The sequence below is a fragment of the Protopterus annectens genome, chromosome 13.part0 (assembly GCF_019279795.1).
Source record: "Protopterus annectens isolate FY-2018-M chromosome 13.part0, PAN1.0, whole genome shotgun sequence".
NCBI classification, from domain to species: Eukaryota; Metazoa; Chordata; order Ceratodontiformes; family Protopteridae; genus Protopterus; species Protopterus annectens.
Window position 1 is genome coordinate 241,225,942 of NC_056747.1, and position 21,818 is coordinate 241,247,759.

A 21,818-nucleotide genomic window follows, 5' to 3' on the forward strand; every position below is an offset into this window, starting at 1 on the left:
TGACATTGGTATAAAAAGATTTATAAAGTCTAGAAAATCAGAAATGATGAAGTCATTGTTTATTAATTACGTTGGACCCAAACTTTTATGGAATAACAATGTGGAAACCTTATAAGAAAACAAGCACGAGTAATTGGGAAAGAGTACAGTGGAGATATACTGCTGCACTTACATAGCTGAACTCAATGTGTTTGGGTAAGGTATGACAGCATCTGACCTGAACTCATATTCAAGTTTGAGTACAAACTGCAGCCTGTATGAGTTACAAGATGCTTGAGTCCCAGGCTTTGAGGCAATGGTCTTCAAGAACTTGTAGTTGAACCATATAAAAGTTTTCCTTTTGTTTGATTCATAGTCTTCTAGCCAGCCAGTAAGATTAACAGTCAGTAAGTAGGGCAATCAACAGATTTTATTAAACACAACCAGCAGAGCAAAATTATTTTTGTAGAAACAAAGAAAGGAAATTTATACTCCATGGTTATTACGATCAATTTTCCTAGTGGTCTACTAGCATTCTCACCTCAGGGAGGAGAGAAGGCATTTGACTTTTGTAGCATATGCCATCTGTTTTATAATTTTGTTTCTAAGCCAACTGTTTTTGAGAATGGAGCTAAGTCATATTCCCACACATTTGTATTTGTCCACATTTTTATCCTTTTGGGTTCCAATAATCACCATTGTGGGCAGCTGGTTTAGATAGTCTAGTCCAAACATCTGATATTTTGAGTCCCAGCACTTTAAAAAAGTGTATGTGTATGTATATATATATATATATATATATATATATATATATATATATATATTTGTGTGTGTATGTGTATATGTATGTATATATATATATATATATATATATATATATATATATATATATATATACACACACACACACCTAGGTTCACTTTATAATTTTGAAATACCGAATTTCAGTATTTCTAAATCATAAAGTCGAAAACTCAAAATCACGAAAGTGCATAATTGCGAATTTGAATATCTCGAATTTGTGGTTATGGCTTACGATAAGTGGCATGCGGTATTGGGAGTGTATCATGTATAGTTGGTGTAATTGAAGGTAAGTGAGTGTTTTGTAAGGGTTTTGTGTGGGAGTTTGAGTGTCTCTGAAAGTGTGTAAGTGTTGGATGTGTTGATGTATGTATATGTGTGATGTTTGTGTGTGTGCGAGGGACTGTGAAATGTGTGGGTGTGTGTTTCCTTTTTGTGTCTGTGCGATCTCGGAATTAGTATATATAAGTGGGGGTGCAGGGGGGCTTGCCTACATGTGGTGTAGGTTTGTTTGTTTGTTTGTGTTTGTGTGTGTTTTGTTTGTTGTAGTGTGGGTTGGATGATGTATGTGTTGTGTGGTGTATGGTATGTATGTGTTCATGATTATGTATTTCGCGATTGTGTGCTGTCGGGATTATGTGTTGCATGGTGTATGGTGTATGTGTGTTCATGATTGTGTGTTTCTCGATTGTATGCTGTCGGGATTATGGACATTCGACTTTATGATTTCGACATACTGAAATTCGATATTTCAGTATTTCGAAATTATAAAGTAAATCCAAATATATATATATATATATATATATATATATATATATATATATATATATATATTCACACACACACATACACGCACACACACACATGGATGCATTTTAGTTTGTCAAATTTTTTAATTGTTGAAATTCATATAGTTGAGACCATATGATTGACAATTTAAAATACTGACAAACTACAGAAAAGAAACAATGTTTTTGCAGAGGGGCAAGCCCCTCTGCAACCTCCACACCCCCTGCTAACTATGTATACTAACTCCAAGATTGTACTAAAGTGAGGAAAAAGGCACATTTCCCAATCACCAGTTGTCCATGATCTCCTTGCAGCTCTGCTTCTTTTCCGTAGTTGATTGTTAATATTTTAACTGCTTTTGCAAAGATATCACCTTCCCTCTGATATCCTTATGAATGGTCTTTGTCCTCTACAGTTTATAGATACTAAGTTCGAGGCCACTGTACTTTGGAGATACTACCTCAAACTTGGTATATATTCTCCCCACATTTGTACTGTAGTTCTGCTGTTTCCAAGGAACACACTTATAGTACTGTAAATTTCAGCAGGCACTATACTGTCCTGCTCAGAAAAGCTGTAGAGGCTGTTTAACTTTCAGAAGAGAGATGGGATTTTACTATCTCACTTCTTTCTGGACAATGGCATGGAAGATTTTCTTCTCAGATTAGACCTTATTGCCTTCAGCCAACACATCTGTTACATGCCGTTTTGAATTGTTACACTGAAGGGGGTTAGGGCTTTGCTCAAGATACATTGAGGGTGTCATTGGATACAATCGTTGCTTTTGTCACATCAGCATTTGGGATCCACACAAAACATTGCACTGGATCACTGTGGTGGACACTATTTCCAGTATAGATAGTTGCCATATGGAACTCCTCAGTGCCTGTAGCCTGGGTGGCAGAAGCATTGCAGAAGAAGGATCTCCTAGTGTTTCATTACCAGGATGACTGGCTTCTGGTAGACTCATTCAGGAACATTTTGACCGTTGCCTTGTTGCTGATGCTTCAATGGCTTTGGTACCTAGGGATGACTGTAAACTGAAGTCTTATGTGACTCTTGCTCAGAAGATAGCCTTTCTCATTGCATAGATGGACATCAGACACTCTGATGTCCATTTTCCTATCTTTGAAGAGAGCCTAAGAGGTTATGGCCTGTTATTTATGGGACAAAAGCTCTTATCTTTTAAAACTTTAACAGATTAAAAGTCTTGTAATAGTGCCTCTTTGTGGGTTTTGGTGTCATTTTTGTTTTTTACTGAGTTTGTTTGGTTCTTATTTTCTTATTAAGTTATGGCCTTAGCTGGATGAGTAGGGTCCTGTCAAGTTCTGCTGTTTCCTTGGAGCTTAATGGTTGCTAATTTAGCCAAGGGCACTGGAACCATAGGGCAAGGGGGGAGGGACCACCCCCCACACTTTTACAGCTGCAAGACCATCTTGTTTCTTGGAAAAAGAAATAATGGCTAGTCTGGTCCTGCACTAAGCGACATAGGCAATTACCCATGGCTGCCCTGGCCATAAGGCTTCAACAATTAAAGGACCCATGCATGCATCCACACTTATGCGTAGAATTTAAACTTCCATTGAGGGAGGTAAGTGTGTGATGGCTGCCTGATCACATCAGCTCTTAAAGAAAGTGTTTTAGGAGAGTGTGTTTCATGTACAGCTAGGTATAGCTGGTGGTTAGTGTTACTCAGGCTCAAACCCTGTATGTGAGATACAAGAAACAAGAGCCTGAATTCTCTAACCATACCACCACTTGTGATTCAAAGATTTGAGTCCATAACTCTCAACTGTCCAGATTTTCCTAGAATATTTGGCTCATACGTTTGGTCTGTTCCTCTTAAAATGTGTGGTTTTCTGGCAAATCTGTGACAACTGAATTCACTAAATAATGATAGCCCTTTAAGTTTCAGTCTTCCTATCTTTCAGGAAACACATGGTAACTAACACAAAACACTTTATTTTAGCAACTTTCTAAGATTATACAAGCAGTGTTTAAAATATGTCCCTGGTTTGGGACCTTTGCCCCCCCCCCCCCAAACAACTTTTGGCTTTTTCCAAATTTCTTGTGCTGTGAAGTTGAGAGATTTAGTTGAGTGTCAAGTGGATTTTACAAGGAGCTGAGAGCTTCATGGGAAGAGAAGTTTAGTGCTGCTAATGTCAAGTCTGTTTGCATTGTTAGTAGTACAACAGGTAGTATACTTGCTTTGATGCAGGAGACTGTGGGTTCTACTCCCACAGTATGCAGGTGGATTGCTGATACTGTACTGTGTTGTACTTTAAAGGGGGTGGATGCTGTAGTCCTGAGAATGTCCTCCTTTGGAGGAGATACCTAGTAACTATGAACTTATTATCCGTTTGCCATCCATTCCATATTGCAATATTACTAGCTTATCATTTTTTAATGTAACATAGGCGATTTATTCTTCAAGGGCAACAGGCACTTTATTTGTAGATGAAACAATGAAATATAAAGTTGTTTGCTAGCAGCAACCTCTTCATTAGTTACAGGTCCCTTTAATGTGGAATTATTTAGATAACATTTACTTCTGCAGAGATTTTGCTTATTTGCTGATATTGGTGGATTGTAATGACAGAATTTTCTGAAATGGGTAGTTTTGTCATTATTGGTTCATACATTTTGTTTCATTGCTTACTATAAGACTGTTCAAAACTGCAAATTTAAAATGCATTCTAACAAGTGGTGCTATATTATACAACAAATATAATTTAATACAATCAGGAAGGTGAATCAAAGAATGCATACATGTATGCATGGCTCTAAAAATGTGCAAGGAGCCTCTGGTTTGAAAACAGTCCAGAGGTAAGCTTATTCCTCCACTAGCCAGATACAAAATGAAAGTGGGTTTTCATGCCCTTTCAATGAATGTGAATGTTTCAAGGACATAGAAGTTTACTGCTCATGCTAAGTCTGATTTCATTGCAAGACTGTTTTATTTCAATTTCTGTAATCATTGTAGAAGTAAATAAGAAAACAGTATGGATGCTGACAGATTTGAGCACTGTTTATGGTAACTGAGGAGAAATAGCCAAGTAATGGAACACTGGAGTGGCTGGGGAGGGGGCTGCTGCTTGAGTGGTAGGGGGTTGCTGCAGAAGGGGCTGCTTGGGGGGGGGGGGGGCAGTCTATTACCCTGCCTAGGTCCCCATTTAACCTAGATCCAGCTTTGGTATTTTGCACTGTTTACTATAAATGATCAGAAGCTGGAATGAAACAACGAAGTGTCATTTGTAAAAAAAAATAAACACTTTCGTTCTGTGTTTGATAATAAAGGAAAGAAAGCACTTATTTTTTACAACTGACACTTCATTGTTTCATTCCAACTTCTGATAGTTTATGGTTTTCACTGTTATTTAATAATTAATAATAATAACAGTCATATTGTTGAACATGTCACTGCAGTTCTGGGGATTGTGGACCTCAACTGAAGTGGCAGCAGCCCACCAAGGTACATTCTGGGCAGTCATTTATGAAGTAACAACAGTAAAAATAATGGCAGTGATGATGATAACTGAAATAGCTTTGCTGTTACGGTGTTTTCAGAAGTTAATATAGTTTCTTCCGGGTCTAAATTAGAAGACCAACTGTTTAGGTGATCGAACACCTAAACATCGATCTTCTAATATCGAACCGCACAATGTTGAACATCCCAGGGAAACTTGTCCCTTGGCCACAACACAAAAAAAATTACTTTACATCTAAATTAAGTGGGGGTTTCACCCCCAACACCCCCTGATGTGGGGGTCTGTTCCCACACACCTCCTAACTAAATATACCAACTCTGAGATCGCTCAGCAGTAGGAAAATAGCAAACTCTGAATGACCAAGGGAACTCTTTCCTGCATTAAATCGGCCGTTTGCCGTTTTTTGCTTTCGATATTAGAAGATCAATGTTTAGGTGTTTGATCACCTAAGCATTCGGTCTTCTAATATAGATTCATTTCTTCCTTGGCTTAACTCATTTTTTTTATAAATGCAAATTGGCCCCAGTCTTGTTAGATTTTTAGTCATGCCAGAAACATTAACTTATTCAAAAGAACAATAAAAAACGCTGTTTGATTTTTATTCTCCTTATAAAAACAGTTATTAAAACTTCTTGCCTGACTTTAAGCCTTCAGTTAGGTTATTTATTATTATGATTTTTCAAGTTGCCCAGTTTTTGTTGCACTTCTTTTGATTTAATTGAACAAATAAAAAATGCAACAGGTCGAATTTGAAAGTGGTAAACAGCTTTTGCTCACAGTTCTTATTTAAACTTCAAAACCTCATAGCTCAAGGGATAGAGCCAAAAACTTAATGGGTTTGGATAAAGATCAAAGTTCCAGAATTAGGGACAGATTTTAAATATAGCATTGTTCTTATATGCTTTGTTGCTAGAATAACATGTTTTGCATTAGCCTGTATTTTCTGAAGGATATTTTATTTTATTTTATTATTTATTTTACATTTGTTGACCGGGCTAGTCTGGCTGGATACATGTCCATTTTCAGCAGAGGCATGAGGAGAAAAGCTCCACTATATACTAGTAACTTGCAATAAACAAAAAATATGAAAAACATATAAGCAAAAAAGGAACATTTTCATGTAGTATAGTAACAATGCAGAGGCAGTTTAACAAGAACTAAACAGTAGTGAAGAATCATAATCACATAACAATTGCAATAGTAGGACTGCTAAAAAATGAGGAAGAGAGAAAAATAGTAACACATAAAGAGTCTATAAGTATTTACACCAATAACAAATTAGGATAAAACATGTAGTGCCGGGGCACTAGTTTTAGGATAGAGATTTGCACAGAAGTGATCAGCCTATAGGCTAAATAAAAGGAGAGATGAACAGGTTGCAGTGATATATCAAGTGTAGGTGAATTGATAGTATAGGAAAATTAATAAGCAGGTGGGTTGCTAGGTGCACTACACTAGAGTGATAGAAGTAGTGATAGTGACAGGACTGTAGAGAGGGATTGTTTGCTGAGCTCAGTCAGGATTAGAGCAGGGACATAGCCAGTGGGATTGAAAATAGTTTCTTAGTTTTTTTTTGAAAAGGTGAGATGAGCCTAAAGAGGTCAGTTCTATGACATAGGATATGAAGTCTTGAAGTCTGAAACTCAAACGTCTATCGTTATTTAGGTTTTACAATCCTCATAAATTTGCCAGAAAATCACACATGAGGAACAGATCAAAAATATGACACAAAATCAGGGACAGTCAAACATATGCTCTGATCTCTCAACTTCTTAGGCCGATGTGAAAGGCTTAAAGTCATGGGCAGATTTTAAGCTTTACTCTTATTACCAAAGCAATGGATGAAGGTAAAACAGTTCACACCACATTACCTTGAACTGGCCAAGACTTTTGACACAGTCCCCTGCACTGGTGTAATACAAAAGATGGATGATCTTGGAGCAAACACTTACATCACTAGCTGGATTGCCAACTTGCTCACAGGATGCAGAAGATCAACATAGGGGAAGTGACCTCTAGAAAGAGTCCAGTCACCAATGGAGTCCCCCAGGATTCAGTGCTGAGACTTTTTCTGTTTGGCATATACATCTCAAAAGTAAAAGGAAATGCCAAAGGGCTTTCGCTGACTAAGTTTGAAATGACTGCAAGCTAGGAGCAATTATTGAATCCCCAAATGACTTAACCATCATGCAGGAAGGTTTGTCCTAAACAATAACTGGTGTCAGAATCATGAATTGAAACTAAACTCCAAAAAATACATTATTGTGTCCTTTGGAAAGTCATTTACTCCAGGGAACTGCAAATTGACAATACCCCCCAAGAATTGACCCAGTTGTTTGGCATTTGGGAACTTGTTTGTATAGTGACCTAACCTTTGACCAACATGTCCCCAGGGTCATAAAGTATTTCTATATTGCACAGCTTATAAGCAAATTGATTGTGACTAGATCTAGAGATGTTATTGTCCCCCTTTACAAAGCCCTCATTAGGTCAATCATTTTGTATAACGCCCAGTTTGGCATGTGACTGTCTAGACCCATGCAACAATTGGAATACCCACAGAGATACCTTACTAAAAGAATATAAATCCTTAATAATAGGTTTTGCATGGACCACCTCAAAGATTTATCACTATACTCAGTATCCTACAGAGTGCTTAGAGGTGACATGAGTCTGGCATACAAGGCATCATCTGACGTAATACTGATGGACCTACTGAACATCAGCAAGTCAAATGGCTTCAGAAATACTCAGTCCAGGTATCTAAATTGAATGTTGTGGTGAGATGGATATATATTACAGAGGCTACCACTGTTCCAGAACAGACTATCCATTCAATTAAAACACAGCCCATCCCTGTCCATATTCAAATGCAACTTGGATCTAAGGATGGGTAATAGAAAATGTACTCCAGGATTGCCCCTTGTGCCACCAATGGATAGAGGCAATTCCTAAGTGCTGCATCCCTTACATGGGTCCCTTCATATTATCTGTGGTGTGATCACAGTTATTCTCACTATGTCTAATGTACAAGCATCAGCCATGGGATAGGTAAGACCAATCAGGAAATGTTAATTCAAGCACCAAAAGGGAAATTGGCTAAGCTTAAAATGTCCTCCAAGTGAAACTATGTTGTGGTAGTAAATAGTTTTTAAAAATTGCCCCTTTTAGATCACTAGGTGCCCCTCTCACCCTCCACCCCTCCAGCCTTCAACAACTTCCAACGCCTTCTTAAGATAGTCATACTGCCATGTGCGTGCCTGAGAATGTGGAAGTTTTAATGGCCTGTGAGGTGTTAATGACTTCAAAATCAGCACTCACTGAAGGACCTGCTGCAGGTGTCTGTCCCTAGCCCTTGGCTCCCAATTGTGGAAAATCCCCAACAACATCCTATTAGGTCTTTCCTTCCTGCACTCATACCTGCAGCAGATTTTGATGACAGATGCATCATCTGTAGGCTGAAAGGCTCAATAGACTTCCATGTGATACAGGGAGTCTGGTTCCAAATGAAGATGATGGCAGAACTTCTGACCCTAAAATCAGTGGAAAAATAACTGCTTATGGGACGTCTTTCTATCTGGTCAGAAAAAATGGTCCATTCTCTGGTTCCTAAGCAACCAAGGGTCAGAATGTCAAAACAGCAAGTCATATCCTCACTTTTGGAAGATTATGCTCATCTAGCATTGGAACATATTCTATTACATGATTCTCTCAGAAGTTCAAATCCCTGAGGGATGATGCTCTGTGCTACAAGTCCAGTCTTCTGTTTATCTGCCTGTTCACTGCATAGGAAACTGACCTCTGTGAACCCCTCAGGAATATGTGGTCTTCCCTCTCTTGTGTTTGTTTCAGCACAGCTATGGAGTATGAGATTCTTGTATGCCTTCCTTCTATTCCCACTAAGTTCATGTCTTATCAGAAAGCTCGGGGAAGAAAGAGAAACTCATTCTCATCCACCTGATGACTGTGAAAGACATGGTTTCAGGCCCCCATGAAACACAAGGAACTCTGAGTACAAGCACAGGATGTCCTTTATAGGTGTGCTAACTATTAGTTGCAGATTAGGACCTGGCTCCAGAAGAAGGTTCCTTCAGCTTGCCAAATTTGCCAGCTAATGTGTCACAGTTCTCAGAATAGGTGGAGAGATGCCCTGTGCTTCTCCAGTTGGTCAGCTTATAGGTGATCTTGACCTACCTCAGGCACCTGCATGACTTGGGCTTTAGGTATTCCTTGGTCAGGGTGAATTTGCAAGCTATCTTTGTGCATCATATCCTTGTAGAGGGCAGTACTATGGCTCAGTACTGGCATGTCAGGTAGTTCATTAAGAGTGCTGCATCTCCATTCACCTTTAAACCCCTCCTCCCCTCCATGGGATATTCCCATTCATCGTTTGAGTTAACTACTTTGGTTGCACTGAAGTTTATTTCTTGCTCCTTTGCTTCTAGGATTGTGGATCTTCAGGCTGTTATGTGGAGGGAATTGTATCTAGTCTTTCACAAGAATAGGGTATCCTTCAGGACAAACCCCCATTTACTTACAAAGATGGCTTTAGAGGTATCCTGGATAATTTCATTCAGCTCACAGTTTTCTCTGTTATGGTTATGCTAGATATTCCTGGACCACTCCATGAGCTCCCTAAGCCTAGTCTTAAAGTATAAGATATATGAAACATTAGACTGTCTGAGGCTGTGTCCCTCTTGGCAATGGTCTCATCCTCTACACTATAATAGGATACATACTCTTGGGTAGTTTGGTGCAGCCGTTTTCACCAGATAACCCATAACATTCACATTGCTGGCGGTGCTTGCATCAGTAGACAGTAAGATTATACATGTCCCTTTTAGTTACACCGAAAGCATTTAACTCCATGACATGGATGTGTACCAGAACCCATGGCATCCCACTTTACCTGTATACCCTGTTGTTATGGCCTAGGTTGCTCCCCTGGGTCCTTATACCCATGTGTAATTCTGGGTATCCCCTTTCTATTCAGTTTCATGCTGGTAGCTAAATAGAAGACCCCCTTTTCTTCCATCTCCTCAGCAGTGTCACAGTCTTGGTTTGCCAGACAGATCCTCATGTCTTCAGACTTGTGTGTGTATCCACTTACTCACCAATGAAGGTAAGTGCTGATTTCTTAAATATTGTCACTCACACTATCATCTGCCTTTATTCTGTGCTCTCTGAATTTATTTCTATATGCGTCAAGATTCAGTTTGAAACATGCAAGTACATTTTCTTTAACTTTAGCAAAATTTAAACAATCAAGATAACTAACGTTGAAAACTGTAAGTGTGGCCCTCCACATGAGCATGAGTTAAAAACCTCACTGCTCTTGGTCAACTTGCTGTTGATTACATACCTTTTTAATACCCAAATAAAACTACCAAAATCATCCCATTTATATTGTGCGACAAGTTTTGCACTGACTTGGACATCTAGGGTTTAACTTTCTGCCTCCCCATAACTCACATGCCCCTGGGAAAGGACAATCATTTCTCACTTGGACATCTAGGGTTTAGCTCCCCCCCCTACCCATGAATCAAGTGTCCCTGAGCAAGGACAGCCACCTCTCACTTCTTCAGCCTCTGTCCTCTGAATCTAGCCACTGTATTCAGTCAGCTTCTCTGAGTTCCAGAATTTCATTTCCAGCCCCAGTTCACGTAATTCCAGTTGGATTGTGAGGGCCTCTATCACTGTGGAAGGATTTGATTGTCCTTTGTCTACCTCATGTACACTAACAATACCTACTAGGCTGTCTCATGGGTTTGCAGGCTCTGCTCCAGCTGTAAACAAAGCTACTTCCAGGTCTTCCTCAGACATACTGGTATGAAGGATTTAGCTTTACTCTCCTTATTGAGCTGTGACACTGACATCACAGAATATTTGTCAGAAGAGCTCATTTTACCTGTTTTCCTAAAGATATATTTTCTAAAAAATAAAATAAATGTTGTGTAAAATAAAATCTCTGTTTATAACCCCATAGCTGTGAGGGCACATATACATTTATTGATAAAGCTGCCTTCTAGTCTAAGTAATTTCAGTTCCAATATTCTCACCATAAAATGTAGCAACTAGTCTGGCACTAATGGGGTTTAATCCCACCACTGCTAAGGAAATGTCATGGTAAGAGAACTTGGTTGCTAGATAGATTAGGTTGAATCTTAACACTGCCAACAAATGTAATGCCTGATATGTGATGGACAGGGCTTATGGTCCTTAGAGCTGTTTCAAAGCCAATAAATAGTTCTAATGACCATCAGAGGGATTACCTCTCAAATCACACCACTGGTAGCCAACAGCTTACAGTAGAAAAGATGCGCACAAATCTGATTCACTAACTGATTCACAAAATGCAACCTGGCCTCAAGGTCATACAGGCAATATGCATTGCTGTCCTGGGTATGGACTTTAAACATCCACACCATGACTACGGCTAATGTCTGACCAGTTATTGAGCTGGGTCTTTGGCCTAGTACCCCAAAACCCTTTTTCACTAGTCTCTCTGTGAACATCAGTGCCTTTGGCGTTCCTTACCAATGGTAACTGCCTTCCAAACAAACTATTACACACACACACACACACACACACACACACACACACACACACACACACACACACACACACACACACACACACACACACACTCACACTCACACTCACACACACTCACACACTATACCTGGATAAGTCTAGTAGAATTCTACACTTTTTCATAGTTTTCATCCTGAAAAGGTAGTACTTTCACAACCGCAGATATTGGGCTATCGATCCACCACACCAGTTACTGTGGTACTCTTGATCAGTAATTTAGTTATAAAATACCACTAGTAATGTCCTAGCAGGCTGGCATTGTGGTGGATGCATCAGCATGGCAAACTACAGTGATAAATAATACCATCTTCTCAGATAATGCATAAATGAATTAAATAAATAAATATCAACCACAAAATCTTAAAAGTGAACTTTACTTGCAAAATAAAGTAATTTGACTGTGCTGATAAAAATGAAATATGCAGAGGTAAATGCATTTGCACAAAGAGCTGAGAAGTAATTAAAAGGAAAACTCTAACTAGTTAACTAATCTGGCTGACTTAACTGGAAGAATACCGAGGCCTAACTTTTAATTTCTAGAAAACTATAACAGACAGATTGCAAACAGCAGCTTTCATAAACCTTCCCTCAACAATGTCTTCCTACAGGACAGACATTACATACTCTCAGCCCAGCATACGTTTTTCATGTGTTATCTTTTTCCAGTGAAGTAGTAATTAACTGAGTTTTTTCTCCCATGGCTACATGGTGCTGCCAGGAATTTACTTATGGAGGTTATAGATTTTAAAGTGACATTTATTCTCGTGAAATCTGCTATCTTAATGCTTGTGATCCTTCTAAATGTTAAAAAATGAAGAACACCACTGTCTACAGTTTTGTCTACAGTTTTTCCACTCTCCAGCAAACCTTCTTCCATATGCAGATAAAGAAAGCAGACCTCCTTGCCTCGCCTAAACCCAGAACTACATATTGATGAGACTTGGAGATGCTTTATCTACCACAATTCAATAAATGCTTGCAATGCAAAGCCACAGTATTATCTGTGATGATATAAGCAAGTGGAGTTTTGTAAAGAATGATATGTCCTTTGAATATCAAACTTATTTATACAAGATACTTGTGCTACAAATGTATTAGAACTGTATGTCATTTGTATATTAAAACTGATTTTTTTGTGGACGTTTATGCTGAAAATGTATTTGTGAGCTTTGCTTGTGTTGAGATGTATCAACAATGCATCCTGCTGAAATGAAGAGAAATGTACATGTATTATTATAGCTGAATAAATGTATATGTTTTAATAGAGGACACTGGCATAGCAGAGGTTAACTTTAAGAAAAATAAGGGAAATGTAAACGAGCTGTTAAACCAACCATAAAAGGTATCCCACAGTGGTGAATAGGACTGGAGATGCTGGGTCTGAGGAAGAGCCTTTGTCTATTAACTCAGTGAAAAGAGGGGAGGCCCCAGGCACTCCCATAAACATTTGGATGTGCATTGTGGCTGTCTGTGCTAACTTCCTATTACATCTTCAAAGGAGAATACTATGAGAACCTAGAGTCAGGTGACCAGATGAGGTCATTCCGCCAGCCCTCTTGCAAATTATATTTTAGATATTACAAAGAGAAATCTCAGAGTATTGAGTATTCTTTTTGGGAAGCCTGACAAGAAAGACTCTTCACCCACAGCATCTTGCCTTGCAGTAGTAAGTAACTTGAGTAGGGAACAGTAAAATTCTCTTAGATTCCGTCAGGAATATAGCGAAGCTTAGTTTAGATATTGTTTTTCTTTGTCTGAGTCTGTCCATCACTGTTCTTTTCAATATTTCCTGTGATCTGAACTCTGTGGTTTGCTGTGAATGTATATTCAGTATTTTTCATGTACTTTTATCATTTATTATTACATATATTTAAAACTTTTATCATGCTGGTCCTTGTAGAAAGTATCTAACCTTGGAGAGTGCTTATATTTGTTTGGTGACACTGTGTGCACCACTCCAGAAGGGCTAGCCATCTTGGTGAAGGGCTAGCCATCTTGGTGAAGTACTACCATTTGTATTAGTATTAATATTGCACAGTATAATTGGACACCTAAGGGTCTTAGAGTTGCTGATTGTGGAGTGTCTGCCAGTAATACCTACCTTATAGTCTTGGCAGAAGGGGGCATAGCTAGTAAACTTGTTCCAGGCTTTCCCAGGTGTGTGTGTGTGTGTGTGTGTGTGTGTGTGTGTGTGTGTGTGTGTGTGTGTGTGTGTGTGTGTGAGTGTGTGTGTGTGTACAAATAAAATCTCTCAGTGTATGTGCTTCAGCTACTTGGGGCAGGGACACGAAGCATTGGGTTTGCAGAGAGGGTGCTGGAGGACTTGGCTTGGACACTCAGCTGAGGATCTAACCCTACAGCTGCACCAGTGGGGAGTCTTACTGGGGACCTGAAGGGAGACCAATATAGAGGCATCCAGACTCTGGGCTGAGTGTTTTCCTGTGTGCTCTTACAGGAAATTGTACATGAAGCAGAGAGGTCTGCATCTGGAAATACTGAATGTATCCATTTGTATTCCAAGTGCACATCCCTCTCCAGTGTCAGTGGTGAGGATTCAGGCTCCTTGATTACTGGCTCAGCATGGGAAAAACACATATTGGTGGCCATTACATATTGATATCAGTGATGGGCATCACATTATTTGGTTGGCAGTGGAGGGACCATCACATGCTCACAACTGGTGAGCAGCGGTATGGATATTGAACTCCTTTAGCCTGTAAGCAGTGGTCACTAAAGAAGGTGTTTGTACTTACAAGCAGCCACATGGTAGACATTCAAAGTTTCATATCACTACAGTTTAGTTTACTTTTTTTAGCTTAGTTAGTCAGGAAGAGCAGGCAAGGATGTCAGCAGAGGATTATGGCAAGCTGACAAAGAACCAGTTGGCTGAGTTGTGCCAAGCCAAAGGACTGGGGCATGCCAATCTGACTAAAGGGGAAATTATTGCAACCTTAATCACAGCTACAGCACAGACCAGCAACCAGGAGGATAACCAGTCTTTTTATGGGGACTTGCAGCTCAACTTTTCCTCAGATGACTTAAAAACCCATCTGGAGTTAAAAAGACTTGAACTGGAGGCCAAAAGGATGGAATTAGAATCAGCAGAGTGAATGCAACATTTGGAGGCTGAAGAAAAAGAGAGACTGAGATGTCTGGAAGCTGAAGAAAATGAGATCAGAGGCAGTAAGAAAAGGAAATACTGACTCTTCACCAGGGTCATGGCGGTAATTGGGAAGGGAGTAACCATACCCCAGAAACAATAATGGTCAGTAATCTTCTTCTTCAGTACCAAGAAGCTGATAATTTTGATAGTTTTATTCATATGTCTGAAAGAGTATGCAAACAGTATAATGCTGACGAAGGACTCTGGGTACAGTTCTTCACCCCCTTACTCCATGGTAAAGCTGTAACTGTTGTTTCTAAATTCTCTGATACTGATTGTTTAGATTATGAAAAAGTGAAGCACTGTTTATTACAACATTTTAAATTAACACCTAAAGCTTACAGAAGAAAGTTTTCTGAGCATAGATGCAAAACAGTTGAAACTGTATGTGATTATATTGCTGAACTAAGCACTTATTTTCATGTGTGTGTGTCAGGTAACCAATGTTCAAGGGCTGGCAGACCTTTTGGTGAGGGAACAAGCTCTTAGCACTTTGCCTGAGGACATGAGAATCTGGTTGGCAGACAGGGAATACAATTCTGTAGATGAGCTGGGATAAAAAGGAGACCTATACCTAGCAAGCAGGGCATCCTTGCACAGGAAAGGGATAGCCAGTGCTGCACATGGATATAAAGGAACCCATGGTGGACAGCCTAAACCACCCCAAGAGGGTCTGCCAGTAACAGGGAAAGCCACTAGTTCAGGTACATGGCCAGTATCAGGGGTTAATGGTTTTAAATGTAACCAGTGGGCTATGTAGCATGTAACATGTAGATGGCCATAGAGGCAAGGTGGGGAACAAAATGTGGGGGAGCCAGCAAGTGAGAATAACAGAATGCCAGTGGTAAGTTTTCTGGAGACAACAGGGTACCAAACTACCAGCAGAGTTTATATCACACAACCTCTGATATAACCATTGTGAAGCCTGCAGTGGTTAAAGAGGAGCAATACTTGCTTGGGCAGTCCACTCCAGTCAGAGCTTTAGGAGGGGTCCTATTCCAAATGCCTTTGGCCAGGGTTCACTTTGACTGGGAGGGTGGAAAAGGAAGCAAACAGGTAGGTGTGTTTGAGGATATCCCTGCAGATGTCTCAATAGGGAATGATTTTGATAATGCAGTACCTTGCGTGCATGCAGTGACACACAGTCAAGCTTGGAGAAAGGTACGTTGTTCTGGTAGCCTAGAGACAGGCATGTGGATCTGGTAGGCTAGGGGAGAACCAGGCAGACCACACACCTGAAGCCAGGAGTGGTGATGTGGCTATTTCAGGGAGGGAGCTACCATGTAGCAGTGAGACTGAAGGTGAGCCACAGCTGCTGGAGGGTACTAATGTTCCTTTGGACAGAGTGACTGCAAGGGCAGAGGTGAGTAGTAGTACCCAGGCTAACAGTGAGGCACAACTGTCAGAGGATACCAGACTTCCTGTGGAAGGGGAGCTGGGAAGAGTTACAAAGAGAGAGTTGAGACAGGTTCAGCTCTCAGACCCTACATTACAAGGCTTGAGGGAGGTAGCTAGGGAGGCATCTGATTCTCAAGGAAAAGGGGAGTCTGTAAACTGGAACAAAGGGTTACTGTAGAGAGAGTGGACCCATGAGGGAGGGCTAGAAGATGAAGTAGTACAGCAGTTCGTGGTGACCAGAGATTACGGTCTGGCACTTCTAGCCATAGCCCATGACATTCCCTTTGCAGGTCATATGGGCATAAAGTGTACCAAGAAACATATTATGGAGAACATTTATTGTCCTGGGATTGCCAGGGATGTAACAGGGTCCTGCAGGACATTTGAGCAGTGCTAAACAAAGTAGGCAAGGCAGGAGACAAGGTCAGAGCTCCTTTGATGCCTTTGCCTATGATAGAGGAGCCATTTTGGAGGGTAGCTATGGATATTGGGAGGCATCTGAGTACCTAAGTTCCACAGGAAAGATGTACATCCTAGTGGTAGTAGATTATGCTACTAGATACCCTGAGGTGGTATCTCTATCTTGCATCAAGGCAGAGAAGGTGGCAAATGCTGTACTAGAGATTTTTAGCAGGGTAGGTTTCCCAAGAGAAATACTGACTGACAGGTGCCAATTTCATGTCAAACCTGCTGGCTTGTCTGTGGAAGCACTGTGGGATGAAGCACCTAAAGACAACATCCTACCATCCCCAGACTAATGGCCTTGTTGAGAGGTTAAACTCTACACTAAAGACCATGATATGGGTATTTGCAGTCCAGTTTAAGAGAGAGGGAGACAAATATTTGCCCCATCTATTGTTTGCATACACGGAGGTGCCTCAGGAATCCTCAGGTTTTTCACCCTTTGAGATGCTGTATGGGGATAGGGTGAGGGGATCTCTAGATTTGATTCATGATGAGTGGGATTGGGAGTGTGGGGTGGAAGGCTGGCATAAAGGGGGCAGGAGGCTGGCATAATGGTTAAGTTGTTTACCTTGCAGATGCAAGGTGCAGGGTTTGATTCTCACATGGGGTAATTGGTTCGGCTTAAAATGGCCCACGAGGGCAGTTAGCCTAGTGCTAACCTATGAACCTATGAACAAGGAGTCTGTTGTGGCATATGTCCTAAAACTCAGGACGAAGCTTAGGGAACTCATGGGCTTGGCCATGAGAACCTGGCAGGAGCCCAAAGCAGAAAAAGGTCTTATATGACAGGAATGCTCAAGACAGAGTATGCTGTGGGGCAGCAGGTGAAGGTTCTCATTCCTGTCAAGACACAATAAACTGCAGGCAGCTTTGGAGGGACCCTTCAAAGTGGTAAAGAAGGTCAGTGATGTCAACTACATGGTAGAACTGCTAGCTAGGAGGCAGGGGCACAAACTGTACCATGTTAACATGATGAAGCCTTATCATGATATAGAGGCCCTTGTGCTGAGTATTTGCAATGGATGTCAGGAGGAGTCTGAGGGGGGATCTGGTGACTGAAGTCCTCAGTGAGGCTCAGACTGACACCTCAGTGGAATGGGTAGTAATGTCCCAGCAGGTATCCCCTACCCAGGTTCAAGAAATCTGAGCAGTGTTACAGGAGTTTAGGGACATGTTCACTGAGAAACCAGGGTGCACCCACTGAGTGCAGCACCATGTGGATACACAGCCCCAAAGATCTATAAAACAGACCCCTTACAGGATGCTTAAGTGAATTAGGCAGACTCTGAGGAAGGAGATACAGGATATGTTGGAACTGGGAGTAATCCAGGAGTCCAGCAGTCCCTTGGCCCCCCAGTGGTGCTGGTACCAAAAATGGATGGTGGCACCAGGCTCTGTGTGGACTACAGGAAACTAAATAGTCACAGAGTCAGATGCCATGCCTAGGACAGATGAAGCCCTACAGCTGGGTGGGGCTAAGTATCTGACCACTATTGATCTTGCCAAAGCTACTGGTAGGTGTCCTTGACTCCCAACTCTGGAGTGAGGTCAGCCTTTGTGACTCCTTTCAGCTTGTATGAGTTCACGAAGATGCCCATTGAGATGAAAAATGCCCCAGTGACCTTCCAGAGGCTGGTAGATGGTATCCTAGCAGGAGATTATGCTCTTGCTTACCTGGATGATGTTGCTCTCTACAGCCATTTCTGCCAAGAGCACCTTCAGCATGTCAGGGAGGTGCTGGGCAGACTGCAGAGGGCAGGGATGACCATTAAGCCCAGTAAGTGTCAGGTGGGTATGGCAGAGGTCTCCTACCTGGGACATAGAATGGGGAGTGGTGGGATCAGGCCAGAACCTGCCAAAGTGGAAGCCATTCAGGCATGGCCTGACCCTGTTACAGCGGGGTACTATAGAAAGTTTGTCCCCAGTTATAGTACCATAGCTACTCCCCTCACAGACCTGACAAGGAAAAACAGGCTAGATAAGGTAGTGTGGACTCCAGCATGTGAGCAGGCATTCCAGAAGCTTAAAGGAGCTTTGGGAGGACCCTCTGTGTTAGGCAGTCTAGCTTACAGCAAAAAATGTGTTGTGCAGGTGGATGCTTCAAACCATGGGGTGGGGGCTGTATTTAGCCAGGTTTCTTCAGAGGGAGATGAATACTGAGTCATATATCTCAGCTGTAGACTCCAACCCAGGGAGGAATGCTATTCAGCTATAGAAAAGGAATTTCTAGCCATAGTATGGATGCTGCAGAAACTTCAGCTTTATCAGTAAAGAAGGAACTTCACTGTACTTACAGACCACAATCCCTTAACATGGCCTCATAGAGCCAGCAAAATGCTAAGTTACTAAGGTGGAGCGTAGGATTGCAGGCATATGATGTGACAGTATAATGCTGTAGTGGGGTCCGCAATGCCAACGCAGATGGGGTGTCAAGACAGGGAATGGGGTAACATATTCCCAGATAGGCTTATTTCTCTCAAGCCATGTTTCTCAAGGGCCACTTGAAAAACTAGCTTAAGTCTTCGAGGGGGGGATGTGATGATATGAGCAAGTGCCAGCATAGCCAGCTGGAGGTTTGTAAAGAATGATATGTCCTTTGAATATCAAACTGTTTTATACAAGATGCATGTGTTACCTTATGTCTTTGAGGTTAAAACCTTAACCATTATGCCAAAATGTATTAGAACTGTATGTCATTTGTATATCAAACTGATTTTGTATGGATGATTGTGTTGAAAATGTATGTGTGAGCTTTGCTTGTGTTGAAATGTATCAATAGTGCACCCTGCTGAAATGAAGAGAAATGCACATTATTATTGTAGTTGAATTAAATGTATATGTTTTAATAGAGGATACTGGCACAGCAGAGGTTAACTTTAAGAAAAATAAGGAAAATGTAAATGAGCTGTTAAACCATTAAAAGGCAGTGTTGAAAACGACCAGAGATGCTAGGTCTGGGGAAGAGCCTTTGTCCATTAGCTCAGTGAAAAGAGGGGAGGCCATGGCACTGCCATAAACATTTGGATGTGTATTGTGGCCATCTGTGAAAACTTCCTGTCTCATCTTCAAAGCTGAATACTGTGAGAACCTAGAATCAGGTGACCAGATGAGGTCATTCTGCCAGCCCTCTTGGAAATTATATTGTAGATATTACAAAGAGAAATCTCAGAGTATTGAGTATTCTGTTTGGGAAGCCTAACTCAAAAGACTCTCACCCACAACATCTTGCCTTAAGTAACTTGACCAGGGAGTAGTAAAATTCTCATAGATTCAGTCAGGAATATAGTGAAGCTTAGTTTAGATATTGTTTTTCTTTGTATGAGTCTGTCCATCAATGTTCTTTTCAATATTTCCTTCGATCTGAACTCTGGTTTACTTTGAATATATATTCAGTATTTTCATGTACTTTTATTTATTATTAATTATATTTAAAACTTTTATTGTGACTGGTCCTTGTAGAAAGTATCTAACCTTGGAGAGTACTTATATTTGTTTCCTGACACTGTGTGGGCCACTCCAGAAGGTCCAGAAGGCCTAGCCATCTTGATGAACTACCACCATTTGTATTAGTATTAATATTACACAGTATAATTGGACACCCTTTGTTAAGAGCCTTAGAGTAGATTATTCTGGAGTGTTTGGTGGCAGTGATACCTTCCTTATAGTCTGGGCTGAAGGAGGCATAGCTAGTAAACCTGTGCCAGCCTTTCCCAAGAGTGTGTGTGTGTGTGTGTGTGTGTGTGTGTGTGTGTGTGTGTGTGTGTGTGTGTGTGTGTGTGAGTGTGTGTGTGTACAGATTAAATCTCTCAGTGGGGGAGGGACACGAAGCACTAGGTTTGCAGACAGGGTGGTAGAGGATTTGGCTTGGACACTCAGCTGAGGATCTAAACCTACAGGACCTACTGAACTGTGGGGAGTCTTATTGGGGACGTGGAGGGAGACCAATATAGAGACCTCCAGACCCCAGGATGAGTGTGTTCCCTGTGTGTTCTTACGGGAAATTGAACTTAATGCAGAGAGATCTGCATCTGGAAATACTGAGTGTATCCATTTGTATTCCAAGTGCACATCCCTCTCGAGTGTCAGTGGTGAGGATTCAGGCTCATTGATTACTGGCCCAGCATGGGAATGACACATTGGTGGTCATCACATATTTGTAGTAGTGGTGGGCATCACAACATCAATAAGTTACACATAGATCTTATATAAGTTCATGACTGGATAATGTTGAGGCCTGATCAGTTGAGTTCTTGTTGCTAATATATACCTCAAGATCAATAAAGCCTTTGATCCTGTCCCACATATGAAACTACTGGCTCTCTGAGGCAGGCAGACTGGTTAAAGAAATGGCTAGATGGGAGGAAGGGTGGTTGAAGGAAGGAAAAACACAGAATGTTACAGTGTGAGGGGGTACTGTCAGAAGGTTCCTCTGAGAGGAGTACTGTCAGTGAAAGGGGCAGTGAGCAGTGGTGTGCTACAGAGGTCACTTCAAGGACTTGTGCTCTTTAATGTGTTCATATCTAGTGCAGTGATGGGCAGACAGAGAGAAAAGGATTACCATCCTGGAAGATTACACTACTATGTGCAGGAGGATCACCTTACACCAGTAGCTTAAAATAGATAGCAACCGGGGCTAGTTAATGTTAGCAACAAAGTTTTAGCACAACTCAAGCTGCTATATAAAATTTCTAATATGCTTAATCTTAAAGCACAAAGAACTGCCTCAATCAATGTTCTATTTCACAGGTTAGAGTATAATTTTTCAGTCATAGTTTTGTGCTCATCCCAGAACTTTTGTTTAATGCAGACTACTAAAACAAAGTTCTTTAGCTTATGTTTCTATCTAATCATAAAGACAAGCATTGTACCACATTAAATGTTACTGGATATCATGCAGGCTAGATTTTAAATTATCTAGGCTACACATTTCACATTTTTTTCATTGGTTAAATTGTTTCTTGCATGATACTTAAATACACAATACACAGTGAATTTCTTGTTCTTTGTCTTTTTCTGAAAAGATTTCAAGCCTGCATAAACTAGAAGCACTGCTGGTGATTTTGTGCTAGTTTTTTTTCCTGCCCTCCCCTTCTAGCTTAAACAAACAAATTAGAGATCTTGTCAAGACCCCCAAAGCTAAT